The sequence below is a fragment of the Hetaerina americana genome, unplaced genomic scaffold (genome assembly GCF_022747635.1).
Source record: "Hetaerina americana unplaced genomic scaffold, ioHetAmer1.1.p SCAF_10, whole genome shotgun sequence".
Lineage (NCBI taxonomy): Eukaryota > Metazoa > Arthropoda > Insecta > Odonata > Calopterygidae > Hetaerina > Hetaerina americana.
In genome coordinates this window covers 10,314,021-10,326,921 of record NW_027286070.1, presented here as the reverse complement: position 1 = coordinate 10,326,921, position 12,901 = coordinate 10,314,021, and the positions used below count along the sequence as shown (strand labels likewise).

At 39.6% G+C, this 12,901-nt stretch overlaps 1 protein-coding gene across 1 annotated transcript in view; it reads left to right on the top strand.

Moving 5' to 3' along the window:
- Positions 1 to 689: 689 nt before the first annotated feature.
- The window catches only part of LOC139699988 (uncharacterized), a 29,091-nt gene continuing 16,879 nt past the window's right edge, over positions 690 to 12,901 (top strand). The window contains exon 1 of the mRNA XM_071598405.1: positions 690 to 981. The gene's annotated coding sequence lies outside the window, so the exon portion shown is untranslated. The remainder of the gene's footprint in view (positions 982 to 12,901) is intronic.

Here is a 12,901-nt window from a genome sequence, read left to right as displayed (position 1 = left end):
CTTCACTCCGAAGATGATCGCCTCACTTTTCCGGCTTCTCTTCATGCTTCAGGTTCTAAAATCGCCTCGCTAAAGAATGTCGTGTTTCCGAGAAGAATATTTCTCCGTCTACCTTCGCGACAGGATCTCATCCGACAGAGAGACCAAAGAATATTGCTATCGATACGCTTTAAAACAGGATGTCACCCCAATGGCGGGCAGCGGTTTCCACTCGAATATTTCAAACGACAATTTGTGGAGCAGCAGAACGAGTGCATTGAAAACGCCCTCCACTCGTTCCGAAGATCGATTCGCTGGCCCTCGAAAAGTAAGTGTGTGTGTGTGTGTGTTTTTCGAGGGCTGCGGAGGGGAAGAAAACGAATGCGTCGCTCCGGCGGGCATGCGCGGTGACGACATCAGTTGACTCACGTTTTACACACGTCTCCCTGCAAGGTGCACCACGGGGGAGGAGAGGATTTTTGCGTAGTTGGGACGACGACAGGAGAAAGCGAGCGGGTAGGGGGGGAGGGGGTTGAGGGTTTCGTTGTGGCCCCTTTCTTCGCGCAGCCTGAGGCTGCCCTCCCCTCCCCAGCACACACACACACACACACTAATGACTTCGCCCTCCCTCCTCCCAGCCCCTCCCCGCCCTCGGAAACGCCACTCCGAATCCACACCCCGTAGGGCCACCGCCGCCGCGTTGCCTTCGGAGTGGTGACGTCGCCACTGAACGTCGCGCCCCCACCGAGCCAGTCTTCCTCGGAACACGGGCCGAGCCAGACGGACCACAACTTCGATCCGCCCAGTGCTCCAGCTGACCCACCCCCTTATATTTTATTTAAAGAAACATCGCCATTTCGTCGATCGAGCACTGACGATAACATACTTCCCGCCCGTGGACACGTGAACCATCACAAAACCCTGAGGGAGACTCCCCATGGAGTGCCTTTTGTCGGACAGGAGGGTAACAGCACGGCTGATATTACACGATCCAGTAGAGAGGTGAGTGGCGATTTTCCTTTGTCAATCATTATTTTTTTTACTATGGGCCGGTTTCCATTGTGACTGTCGAAAGTGTAGCGTCAGCATCAAAAACTGCCACACAGCGAAAATCGACGGGGAGAGGTGACGGGAGTATTTATTTTTTTTAAAGTTTGATGAGGTCTCCCGCTGAAAAACCCATTCTTATCACGAATGTGAAGTAAAATCAGAGGAGCTCGTCTCATGGGTGCATTCACTGTTATGATGCGCGCAGCGTGTTTAATTATGCTCGGGATATTTACACCTAACCCATCACTCGGGCATTTTTTAAATAACCCATTGTGTCGGGATGACCTACATATATATATATATATATATATATATATATATATATATATATATATATATAAACTTAGGCGAAGAAAAACAATTTTTAATATTCCATGCCTGGCGTTCAATCAACCCCAGCCACACGCCCTAGCGATGGCTTACGGGTACCATGTAGATGTAGGTATCAAATGTGGATCTTTTCGAAAATGATGGTATAAGTCGATCACGATAGATATTTCCCGCTAGAGACCACCGCGTACCTGTAGCTGTTTGTTGGTGCATCCCAACACGACGGTGAACAGTCTTGTCGGGGGAAATACCGTTATATGGTAAGCCCCGATTCCGGAAGTGAACTCAAAGTGCATTAAAAAGTAGGCACACACCCTGTACTTTTCAAGATCATTTAATTAGGTACAGATCGACTATGTTGAATGCTGAATGACGAACCGATATATTCCTTGAGCCTGTTTTATGGCGAACCGAGCGACCTTAATGCTTTTTCACAGATTTTTTCAAAATTGCTGAATCGCTCAGAATTTGATCGGAAATTTGTAATCCCGTCCCATTTCGAGCCATCAACTGGCTAGAAAGGAATTTCAGGGTTGCCTACACGCCTAGCGCCCGGGGCGTCCTGGGAAAAAAACGCCGATTCCTAGGAATTAGAGGCGCTGCTAGTTTTCTCCATGGCCAGAATTCATCCTTGGTAGGGCACGGTCCTAGCCGAGTGGAGAGGCACCGCTTCATTGAGCCAAGCGGAGAGTTAAGGGAACGGCAAGCGGTGGGCGTGTTTGGCTGATGCAACATACCCATCGAGCGCCGTGAGTTCCGTTTCTCCCCTCTCCCTCCGATATTCCTGGGCTGCAATCGCCCGGCAGCCGAAGGCGCTGCCAAAGGGAAGTTGCAAGGGCCGCAGTTGCAAAAATACATGCGAAACAGTAAGAATTGTTTCTCGATATAGTCAAGTGTGCATCCATAACTATTACATGGCTATTCCTATTTCTGCAAATACACGTATGTTCTTGTTCACCCTGGTCAGAAATAACAAATTGTAACATTAAAGTCATCATTCCACATCTGCAGGGAAATGAACTGGTTCCCCTACCCTGATGTTTGAATTTCGCACGCCGTCGGGTTTAATACAGGGTGAACTCTACCATTACCTACCAAACCGACCTTAAGGTTGATTATTGTGTATAATTCACATCTAATTCTGAGAGCTATCTAGAGAGTTAGTGGTGGCACGCGTTAGGAAACATCTACATCAATACCCTGCGGGCCATCAAAAAGGTCTGTGGCAGGGGGTTAAGCACCAGGAGGAAAGGGTAAGGGATGAGGAGGTTAGGGTTTTTCAAATGGATGGGGAAAGGTGGGGGGAACCAGCAAAAAAATATATAAATATACTAGTATAACCTACGCAGTCGCTACCTTGTAGGTTAATACTTATTATGTCGAGCCGGCTCCTGGGGGATTTCGATTGCAAGCATTCTGGTCTCTTATTGTTCTTGGAAAAAATGACCATTAAAACCTGTCAGCCTTGCAGTCTCCTTCCATTTTAATCGCAACATCTCTCTAATCTTATGTTCGTGATCCTTCTTCCCGTAATACGTTGGGGTTCGTATTATGTTCTTGATGTCATCGGAAAAGGACCCATCTTTAAATGTTTTTAATAAGTTTAATCTATATTGTAAACGCCGCTGTGTAAGGGAATCCCAGCCTAAATTTTCTAGCAAAGTAGTTATGCTACTGCGTTGGTCATAACAATTTTTGACAAATCTAGCCCCCCTCCGCTGAACTCGATCCAATTCCGAAATCAAATTGATCTCTTGAGGATTCCATATACTGGCAGTATACTCTAGGTGGGTCTGACTAGGGCAAGAAAACATCGTTCCTTCACTTTTTCGTCACATTTACCCAGCACTCTCTTTACAAATCCCAATTTTTTATTAGCACGACCGCATATTTCCCGTATGTGCTTTCCCCAGGACAGATCGTGAGTAATTGTTACACCCAAGTATTTAAAGGAATCTACATCTTCATCTATATAACAAAACCCTAAAAGAAGCCGCAAGGGAGTGTGGGAGGGGAGGTCGAGACACCAAACTTTGATATATAATTGCGGTTAAATCGTTGTTTGCAAAAGGAATCGATTCGTGCAGAGCTCCCTTTTCTTGTTTTTCGAAATGTCTAATCTACCTATTTTGTATCGTATGCTAATGGATGCCATGGTATCAGAAATAAACTCTAGATCCTTATCCCTATTCTAAGTCTCATACTAGCTTCGCTTACTCTCTTCGTGCACAAGTCTATGTTTCCCCTGTACTCGTGTTTCATTTAATATTTTCCCTCAGTAACCACACAGACATTCTTCGAACTTTTTTGAAATTTTTTCAGCTTCCTAATTGACACTTTCTCTTTAGCTACTTTCTGCATATTTCACTCTTGGCCTATAATACGTGAAATACCTTTTATTTTAATCACATTTTCCTGCCACACTTCCAGTAATGCCACTTTTTTCTAAAGCCTGTTCTTTCTTGCTGACCTTCATTAGCCCATCGTGGGGCAAACGATTAGAATAATAATATGCGGATTGGCTTAAGGACTTAAATAATTGTCATGGAATACCATATTGTACATACCTAAGCATTCCTTAGTTATAGTACAGCATAATTAAGTTTACTCATATTCAGCCCATCAAAATTACGGGAAATTAAAAATAAGCATTGAACGAAGAAATGACTATTGGATTTTAAAGCTCCAAACGTACCATACTAAGAACGATACTCAATGCATGAAACAAAAAAACCTATGCGCTGAAAATTTCTTTATACACCAGATTCTTTGTTAACAAATAAATTCAGTAACACAAATCTAAGCGAACATGTGACATGGTCACTGATACCCTATCCTGTAAGACGAATTATTCTAACATAAATTACAGATTCTGGTGTGATGTAGTGGAGCCAACCGTTCGATAATAACAGAGACGAAAAAGACTTTTCGTTCCTATTATTACGAATGATTCTTTTAACTGTTGGCATTCTGCAAAAAAAATTTTCCCATTTTCTAGCAAAATACGCAAATATAATGGATGGGATACGGAAATTAATAAATTAAAATTAATCTTTGGCCTCATTTTAGTTAAAACCCCAAGTTTGTACCTGAAACGAAAATTGTTTAGGATAACAAAGGAACCCTCTGCAATGACTTGAATGTTTTTATGGAGATAGTATTCGACCAATCTGCGGTGAAATCAACCCCTGAAAATAAGCAATTACGCTTATTACAATGTTTCGGTTCAGTTTAGACCGAAGATCGACTTACCAAGGATCGAATTTCAATTTTATACCTCGCATCGTATCGAGTTTGACGACCGATGATAGTAAATTCCTAAAGATGGCCACGTTGCGGACAGTTATCCAGGAATGTCCGACAGCCCCTGCCGCACGTTCTAACCATCGATCCACGACGAATATGTATATCACAGACCGTTAAGTACAGTTATGACGCTCTTTTTAGTCTTTCGTACTAATTTTTCACGAATTCTGACTGTAACAATCCTCTGATATTAAAGAATCCGGACTGTACTCTGTACCTGTCCTGGCTTGCGTGTTGTTGGATGGCTTTCGTGCTGCATTCTGGGGTGCAGTACGAAAGCCAACCTGAAATGACGTCTACTGCAACAGATTTAACACAATCTCTCACCACTCATTTTACGTTACTACTGAAAAATTCTTTAATCAACCCTAGGATATTTTTATCCATGCCATAGGCTTGGTAGTTTTGCTAGCATTTTATTATGAGATGCTTTGTAGAATGCTTTTTTTAAGTCTAGGGAAACCACGTCCATACGCCAGTTCTTTTTCCTTCTAATGATGACATTAATCAGCATCTTCACTTTTCTCCGATTCTCCTAAACACCCATCGCTCCTTACCCAGTCCGACCACGTGATCTTAAGCATCTTTCTCCGAATTCACATTTTATGGGCGTCTATTATTTTTCAATCATTTTTCTCAATATCTGCGCTTCGCATCCGTATAGCATTCCGGTCCACACATATCACTTCAATAATCTCTTCCTCAGTTCCAAATCCATCCTTAAAATAATCATTTTCAAAAATCAGCTTTTCCTCGTGCCTGACACTGTTGTCATTCCTATTCTAAATATTATTTCCCTTACACTTTTCCAGTCTTATTTATGTTTCTAAATACTTATTTATTTCTCATACACTTTCCAGGTTTCTTTCTCAATTTTTTCATAAGTTACTATGTTTAGTTATTTCTATATTATCTCAGACTATGTGCCCTGTCATAATAGCAGAGGATTCCTTCTGGATACCCAGTCTATTTTAATACTAAATTGTGCGAATTAAAAACTTTTTTGTCTTTGTAATTATCCACACCGAACTTCAACATGTTATAGGTACTCTTGTTTATTTCTACAGTTTTAATTTTAACAATTTGTTCATAATCCCGATAAGAAATATCGATTACCGAGAAATAATTGCAGATAAAATTGGCTGGCTATTCAGGAAGCAATCGAAATTTCCGATAAGAAGTAAATTTTGACGTCGTCCTCGCGACGAATACTGAATTTTTTGTACAAGAATTTATTGAGACAGTGACGTCAAAAACCACGATATATTGTCGAAGAACTACCAGTTCGAATAACGCCCCTCAATACCATAGTGCTTGTTTCACAAAGCGACCAGACGATTTTTACTTGCATACATGTAGATTACGAATACAGGCTCCTAAATAAACAGAAATCTACGTATTAAAACACTATGGCTCCTCCAAATGTCATCCCTAGACTTTATTTTACAGAAGTTGACTTGCGAGTTTGAGAAACAGTCCACCTCTTTGTAAACAATGAACTTTGAGATGGTTGTGTTATTAATTTTCCAGAGGTTTTTAGCTAATTACTGGCAGGTTGGAGGCCCCCAACCCTAAAGACCTTTTCAAGATAGGCTACGAAAGATATAAGAAAGAGCTGTTTCCAAAAATATAAATACGATTCGAGTAAGAGAAAAAAATATATGCCCCGCCAGCAACGTCGTTGCTCAGGAAGGTAATCTTTGAAAAACTCTCATTCTATTCATGGCCTTTACGTCTGCTACGTATCTTGATCTCCCCAGGATACAGCCTACCGGCGGACAATTTGAGCTAAAAAATAAAGAAGGGATAAACGACATCATAAAGGAATATGTAATGAGAATATTTTTGAACATTCATTGTGATCCGAGATAAACATGATTTTTATTATTTTTACTCCTCGTTGTTAGGCATGCGAAATATCCACATTTAGATTTTCTATAAGAAAAAATGTCAGCTGTTTGTTCCCATGCAATTTTCTTGCCATTTTTTTGATTTTCGAGGATCGTAAAAGGACAACCTGCGTCATTTTCAAGGGGATATAATTCTTCCAATAGTGATTTGAAATAATTCATATCCATCCTTTTATATGTTTATGCCGTATGGATTACAGTCTTCTATGCCATCGATCAGAACTTACTTGAAATACAGGTTTTCGTAAGTTGAGAATATTATTCGTTTCTCGGTAATCTTCTCCGAAAAATATTGCATTCGCCAACGATGCCGCGCGATTGAGATACATTCGCGTCTGAGCGACCGTTGCAGTTGTTAGATCCTTGTTTCTCATGTTTTTCAAGATTTATATTGAATTAAATTTTTCTTCGAGCAACATCGGAAAAGTTATACACGGAGAGATGCCAAGGGACAGGACAAGATACCAAATTTACTACATCCATGTAAGAACGAGATACAAGAACCAAGTTAACGCTACGTAAGAGCTATCTCGATACAGATATAAATAGCGATTGCAACCTTGTAGCCATGGACAGCCGACAGCGATAGAAGAAGATGAAGAAAATGACATGGGAATGACTAAATGGGATACAAAGATGCTGGAGGAAAAGCAAGCAAAAGAAAAATTCCCCACGATCATCGATCGAAAAATAAAGGAATTAATAAATGAGATTTGCTTAAAAAGGACGATAGCAGTCTTTAGAGATTATTTTAACCGAAGCGTCAGATGTTTTCCAGTCACTGGGCATTGGGTTCCTTGTGATCTATTAATCTGTTAGAGACTTCTAAAATATGAATTCTATATACAGCGCTATTTGCGACGCTAATTCCTTAAATATGCGATCTATATTTGATTTGGTCTGGAGGATTAGTTAATGTTAATGTATTTCAGCAGACTTTCTATTCCGTTGCATGAAGTTTCAATTGTGGGCATTGTTTGGAGGAAATGATTTGGTAAGCTATCGTAAATATACGGTGAGACGTAGGTGTTAACGCTCGGGTAGCAGAAATTTAATACATGTAAGTTCAACTTCTCCAAACTGCTGGTTACTCTTACGCCTTTATCGTTTTTGAGTGAATTAACTATGGAGTAATATCCCTGAAAAGCTATGATATAGCCACAATTCTTTTGGATTCTCTTTAAAATTTTCACCTAATCATTTTCTTTTGAATTTACTTAACGCTTTACGAAATTCTTTCTTGGCATTTGCCTTAGATATTTTATGATCTTAAGTGATCTCATGGTATTCGACGCTCCAGATATCCTTCCTTATATTTTCATTTTGTGTGGCATAACCTTAACAATTTTCTAACTTCCGCCTAGCACCATCGTGGATCTGTGTTATCTTTCATAAATTACTTGGTATGAATCTGGTGATTGCTGAGCACGTGAGGTTAAATAAGTGATTCCAGGTAACCTAAGTATTTCAATGTGTACTGTTTTTCTTAAAATTCGCAAAGAAACTCTGTAACACGCGCTTTTTGCCAGTAAAGCCCCCGTTTTTACACAAGTATTTTTTTTCCTTTTAGGCTTCTTATGTCCGACCACATGCACAGAAAACTTGGCATTTACTGATCTTAAGTTTTTTAATAATTTTACTTTCATGACCTCTTCGGGTATGTTCGTGATACCTGAAAAATCACATAGCTTGGGTGGAGCTGCAGATGCCCAGAGTGCCTACCCCGGGAATTGAACCCGGGCCTCTCCGGTCAGCAGTCCAACGCTCTACCACTGGACTACCCCGATCCACAAATGTATATATATATATATATAAATAAAAAAATATGTATATATATACATGTATATATACATATATATATTTTTATATACATATATATATATATTCCTTTTGTTTATGTATATTATTATCGCCCCTAATTGGTGAAGTGACGAGTTGAGTTCAAAATCAATGAATGTGATATTAAATCGCTGGTATCTTCGTCAATACCCCCTGGTTTTAAGTAAATGCGCTTCAATCAATAGATGGGACGAATATTTGTGAGCTATTGGCTGTGAATTTAAAGTTCCATTAATCCTGTAGCATTTCTAGCTTAATTTCCAATACCATTGATAGCATAAGTCCTTTTCTCTGTTATTGGCTATAGGAATTAACCCAACTAAATAATAGATGGGACATTAAAATATTCACCGAATAGCAGGACTCGTCTGTTGTTTTGGAATGAGAGGCTTTTGATTTGCTGATCTAGGTCTAGTACTGAATTACCTTAGCCGTCCGGGGGCCTGTAAAATGCGCATACATAGATGCTTTTTGATTCTGAACTTTTAATTGAACACCAAACGCTCCCCAAACCGTTACCTGGATTTACCTCAGCCCTGCTAACGCAAGAATTCTTTTCTGAAATGAAGATACCGCCCCCGATTCTACTTTTTCGTTTCTTTATAAAGAAAAGGGTTCTGGGAAATTTCACCTTCGGCGATTGTATTGCATAACCAGCTTTTAGTTCTAATAATTATGCTTTGCATCTGTGCTTTAAATAGAGTAATACTATTCAGCGACTTTATATTTTTTATTCGGCAGTTAACAATAATGCAGATATTGTTTCCTTGACATGTTGCTTGAATATTTGACGGAGAACTTTTTCTTATTATTGTTATCAAATCCCTTACATAACCTTCCATCAATTTCAAGATAATTCACATTGTCACATCTCTAGCTATGACCCCCATTCCATTTAAAGCTAAATTATTTTGCCATAATACCCACTATTTGACCCAGTTTCCTACACTCTAGTCTAAACAATCACTACAGTATTCGAATATCCTACCAGCGACGCATCTGGTGGCTTCAGACGTGAAACGAATTCAGAAGCGGTTCAGAGGGTTCCTACAGGATTGGATTACTGGATCAAGGTCAAAGAAGGAGGCCCAAATATCCCTGCAGAAATTTCGCAACCTCTGCTTAATTCTCTCCGCTCGGCTATAAACCAGAGAATAGACGATAGAATCACCCCCTTCCCACTCTGACGGTTTCTTCTAAGTGGTGCTCTCACAGGAGCAGAGGCAGGAGCTGCAGATACCACAGGGCTATCTTTTGCTCGCACCTGAGTTTAGTATGGTAGCGGTCTGTCATATGTTAATTTTTATTCCGTCTAATGTAATATACCAGAAAACTCCATAGTGGGTTAAATTGACACTCCTTTGAAACTAAGTTTGAGGCAAAAACCACGTTTGTTGAGAGTGTATAAGTTAATGATTAAAAACCTCTTTAATGGTAACACACACACACAGTAGATAGAGATAGATATATATATATATATATATATATATATATATATATATATATATATATATATACATATACATATACAATAGATATATATACAATATATATATATAACAATATATACATATATAATATATATATAACAGTAGAAAACATTCACTAAACCCCAAGCCCTAGAAAAATTCACCTAGGCGGGAATCGAACCCGCGAACTCAGGGTTGGCGAGCGAGGGGATTATCCAGCCGTCACCGGGGTCAGTTAAGAATTAAGCACCCTAAAATTTGAAGCCAGTCCTTCAAAAGTGCGTTGATTGAGAATGAAATCCCACTTCTAATGTTGTGATTTCTCCGCTCTCAAAAGGTGAACGACCTCTCGCCTTTTTTTATTAAGTTCCTTTTGTGTCGATGATTTTTTTATTCCTGGAGTTAGTCCCATCTGATGATGCCTCGAGTTAGTGAACGTGTGTTTTTACTCCCAATCAATGGCGGCTAGCTTTCTATTTTTGAAAGCCAACACGACATCTCAATGTTTTTAATTTATTCGGTTCTCTCTTTCGCATTTGGGCTCTTAGCGGTCACGCACCATTAAATTCTACAAATATAAATTTTTGATACAGTCATTGGATGCCAAGGAATGATAAAAAGATACTCTGCAATTCCACGCTTCAAAATGTATTATCACTCGCCGCCATGGTTACGCTGTCGTGTAACATCATCAAGTGAAATCTCAGAACATATATATCAATTGTGAGAGGTGCACTAGCAGAGTTTCTTGGTAACATTCCTTGGTATATGGTTGGAATTCCAAATAGTTTAGTCTGGGACAGTATCCCACATCATTGACTACCACTGCGAATAGAAATAGCGTGACTGAGAAAATTAACATTAATCGCCCCTCTAAGATTTAAAATACAGTTATTATGTCAACAGGTTTACATTGATGCTTAATTATACCTCCCAAAAAGTTAGCTTGTGATCCCTTCCAATCGGAAATCATGAAAATAAATTATAAAACAAAAAACGTTATGAGGTTGTCGAGGCATCGGAATCGGCAACTTAATTGATAAAAATAGAGGATATATTTCTCGACGAAGGGAGAGTTGATAGCAGGGACCTTAAGTAAGGATATTAATCAAACATTAGCAAACATTTTGATATTGAGCGTGGTTTTGTACGGTGTGGGAACTTCATTGTACGGTCGCTGGAGTAAGATGGCAGGCGTGGATTGGAAATTTTTGAGATTATTGAGTGGGGATTGATGAAAAAATTAAATTAACGGTAAAGGAAACAAACAAAGAAGTACAAGAAAAGTAATTCATAGCGTTATCCATGGTGATAGTATAACGAACACTGTGATAGAAGGGATACGAGCATTATATCACACAAGGGGAGGAAAATTGTGGGCATATAGACGAAATGAAGGGAGGTAGAAAATATACGGAATTGAAGAAGGATAGTGCAGGTTGTTTTGTTAGGCAAGGCTTAGAAGTGCAGGGGTAGCTAATCTATATACATCCAAAACCAACATTAAGCGATATACTACCCTTGCAAAAAATGTCTTCTCGCACAAGCTCACGGCTAATAAGAATCAACGCGGAACCCTGTCTCATTCTATATTAAACTACTATACTAAACGTGCAAATTTTCTCCTGTATTATCTGGTCCTCGGAAAAATAAATTATTATTTTTCATCGCTCCCTAGATTTCCAGACACATTACCATGATTTCATGGCAAAGTCCTGAGAATTAACTATTTGAACTAAGTAAGTGTTATAACTTGTTACTGATGTAGTGTCCTGTACCCTTAAATAACAGCAGTACCTTGTGAAAGTTATCATTCACTTAATGTATAAAGATAAACGGTTAAATCCAGGACAACATTTATTTATGACGATGGCTGAAATGAACGTGCCCTCACCCCGATGATGCAGTATTTGTTATCGATAACACTACCTCAAAAACCATCGCGAGGGTATGTGAAGGAGGGTGTTGGGGCCCCAGGCATTCGTTAATTTGAGGTATGTATTTGAGGCATGTTCATGAGGTAATGAAGTAATTATTAGGTATTGTAGTATCACATTTCAGCATCCAATCCTATGTTTGGAAAGTGCCTCCTGTACCCCATTCCTTCACGGAACGAGGTCATAGTGAATGGCGAGGCGGAGGTACTCGCAATCAACCGAATCGATCAATTGTTCATTTTTTTAACTCCTAGCCTTAAGCAAATAATCCATAGGTGAGCTCTTTCCCTATTTCTGCCGCCCAACGCTCGTTTTAACTTTCCTATTCCTCCACCGTGGAATCGTGATGCTTCCTCTCATTTGGAACGCGCCGACAAGAAACGCACACTTTTCTCGCGTTGAAAACTGAATAAAGTTTGTGAAATGAGAAGATATACGTGTAATGATTAGGCACCAACATTTTTATCTATGTCTTTCTTTATTTCAAAAAATTACTACAGTTAATTAAACAGACAGCGTAGAGAACCAATTCCGATCAGATTCCCCGAAATTCTTTACTCCGGCCTGTCCTGTGTCGATGTGAACTATTTGGCAAAGGATGACCTTGAGACATCGCATTCCTTTCTTTTAAGTACGTGAAGCGCACCGATCGGGCTGGAGAGTATTGTTCCTGACAGCCAAAATAATACCGGTTCAGGTTTGAGCAGGCCACTCAGCCGTAAATGTTATCCCTTCACATACCTGAACAAAGAAATAATGATGAGGTTCCAGATCGGCGTTTTAACGCAAACAATACGTCAGCACAACGGCTGCATCTCTATTAGCTTACACTTAATTTGATTGATTCGATTGAATGTTGTTTTTCCCATCTCATCCTGTAAAATTGACATATTGGTGAAAAACAAGCTGACAGTACTTTTAATGTTCAACATCGCCTTCTTAAGACTAAGCCTTTCTAGTTATAACTGTGCCTATTGCGGACGAGTGGTATTTTTATATGCTAGTGCATGCTGAGATATTCTTAGTTTCCATTAGTCATGTGTTTGTGAAACAATTGAAGGTCGTGGAAAACACCTGAAAG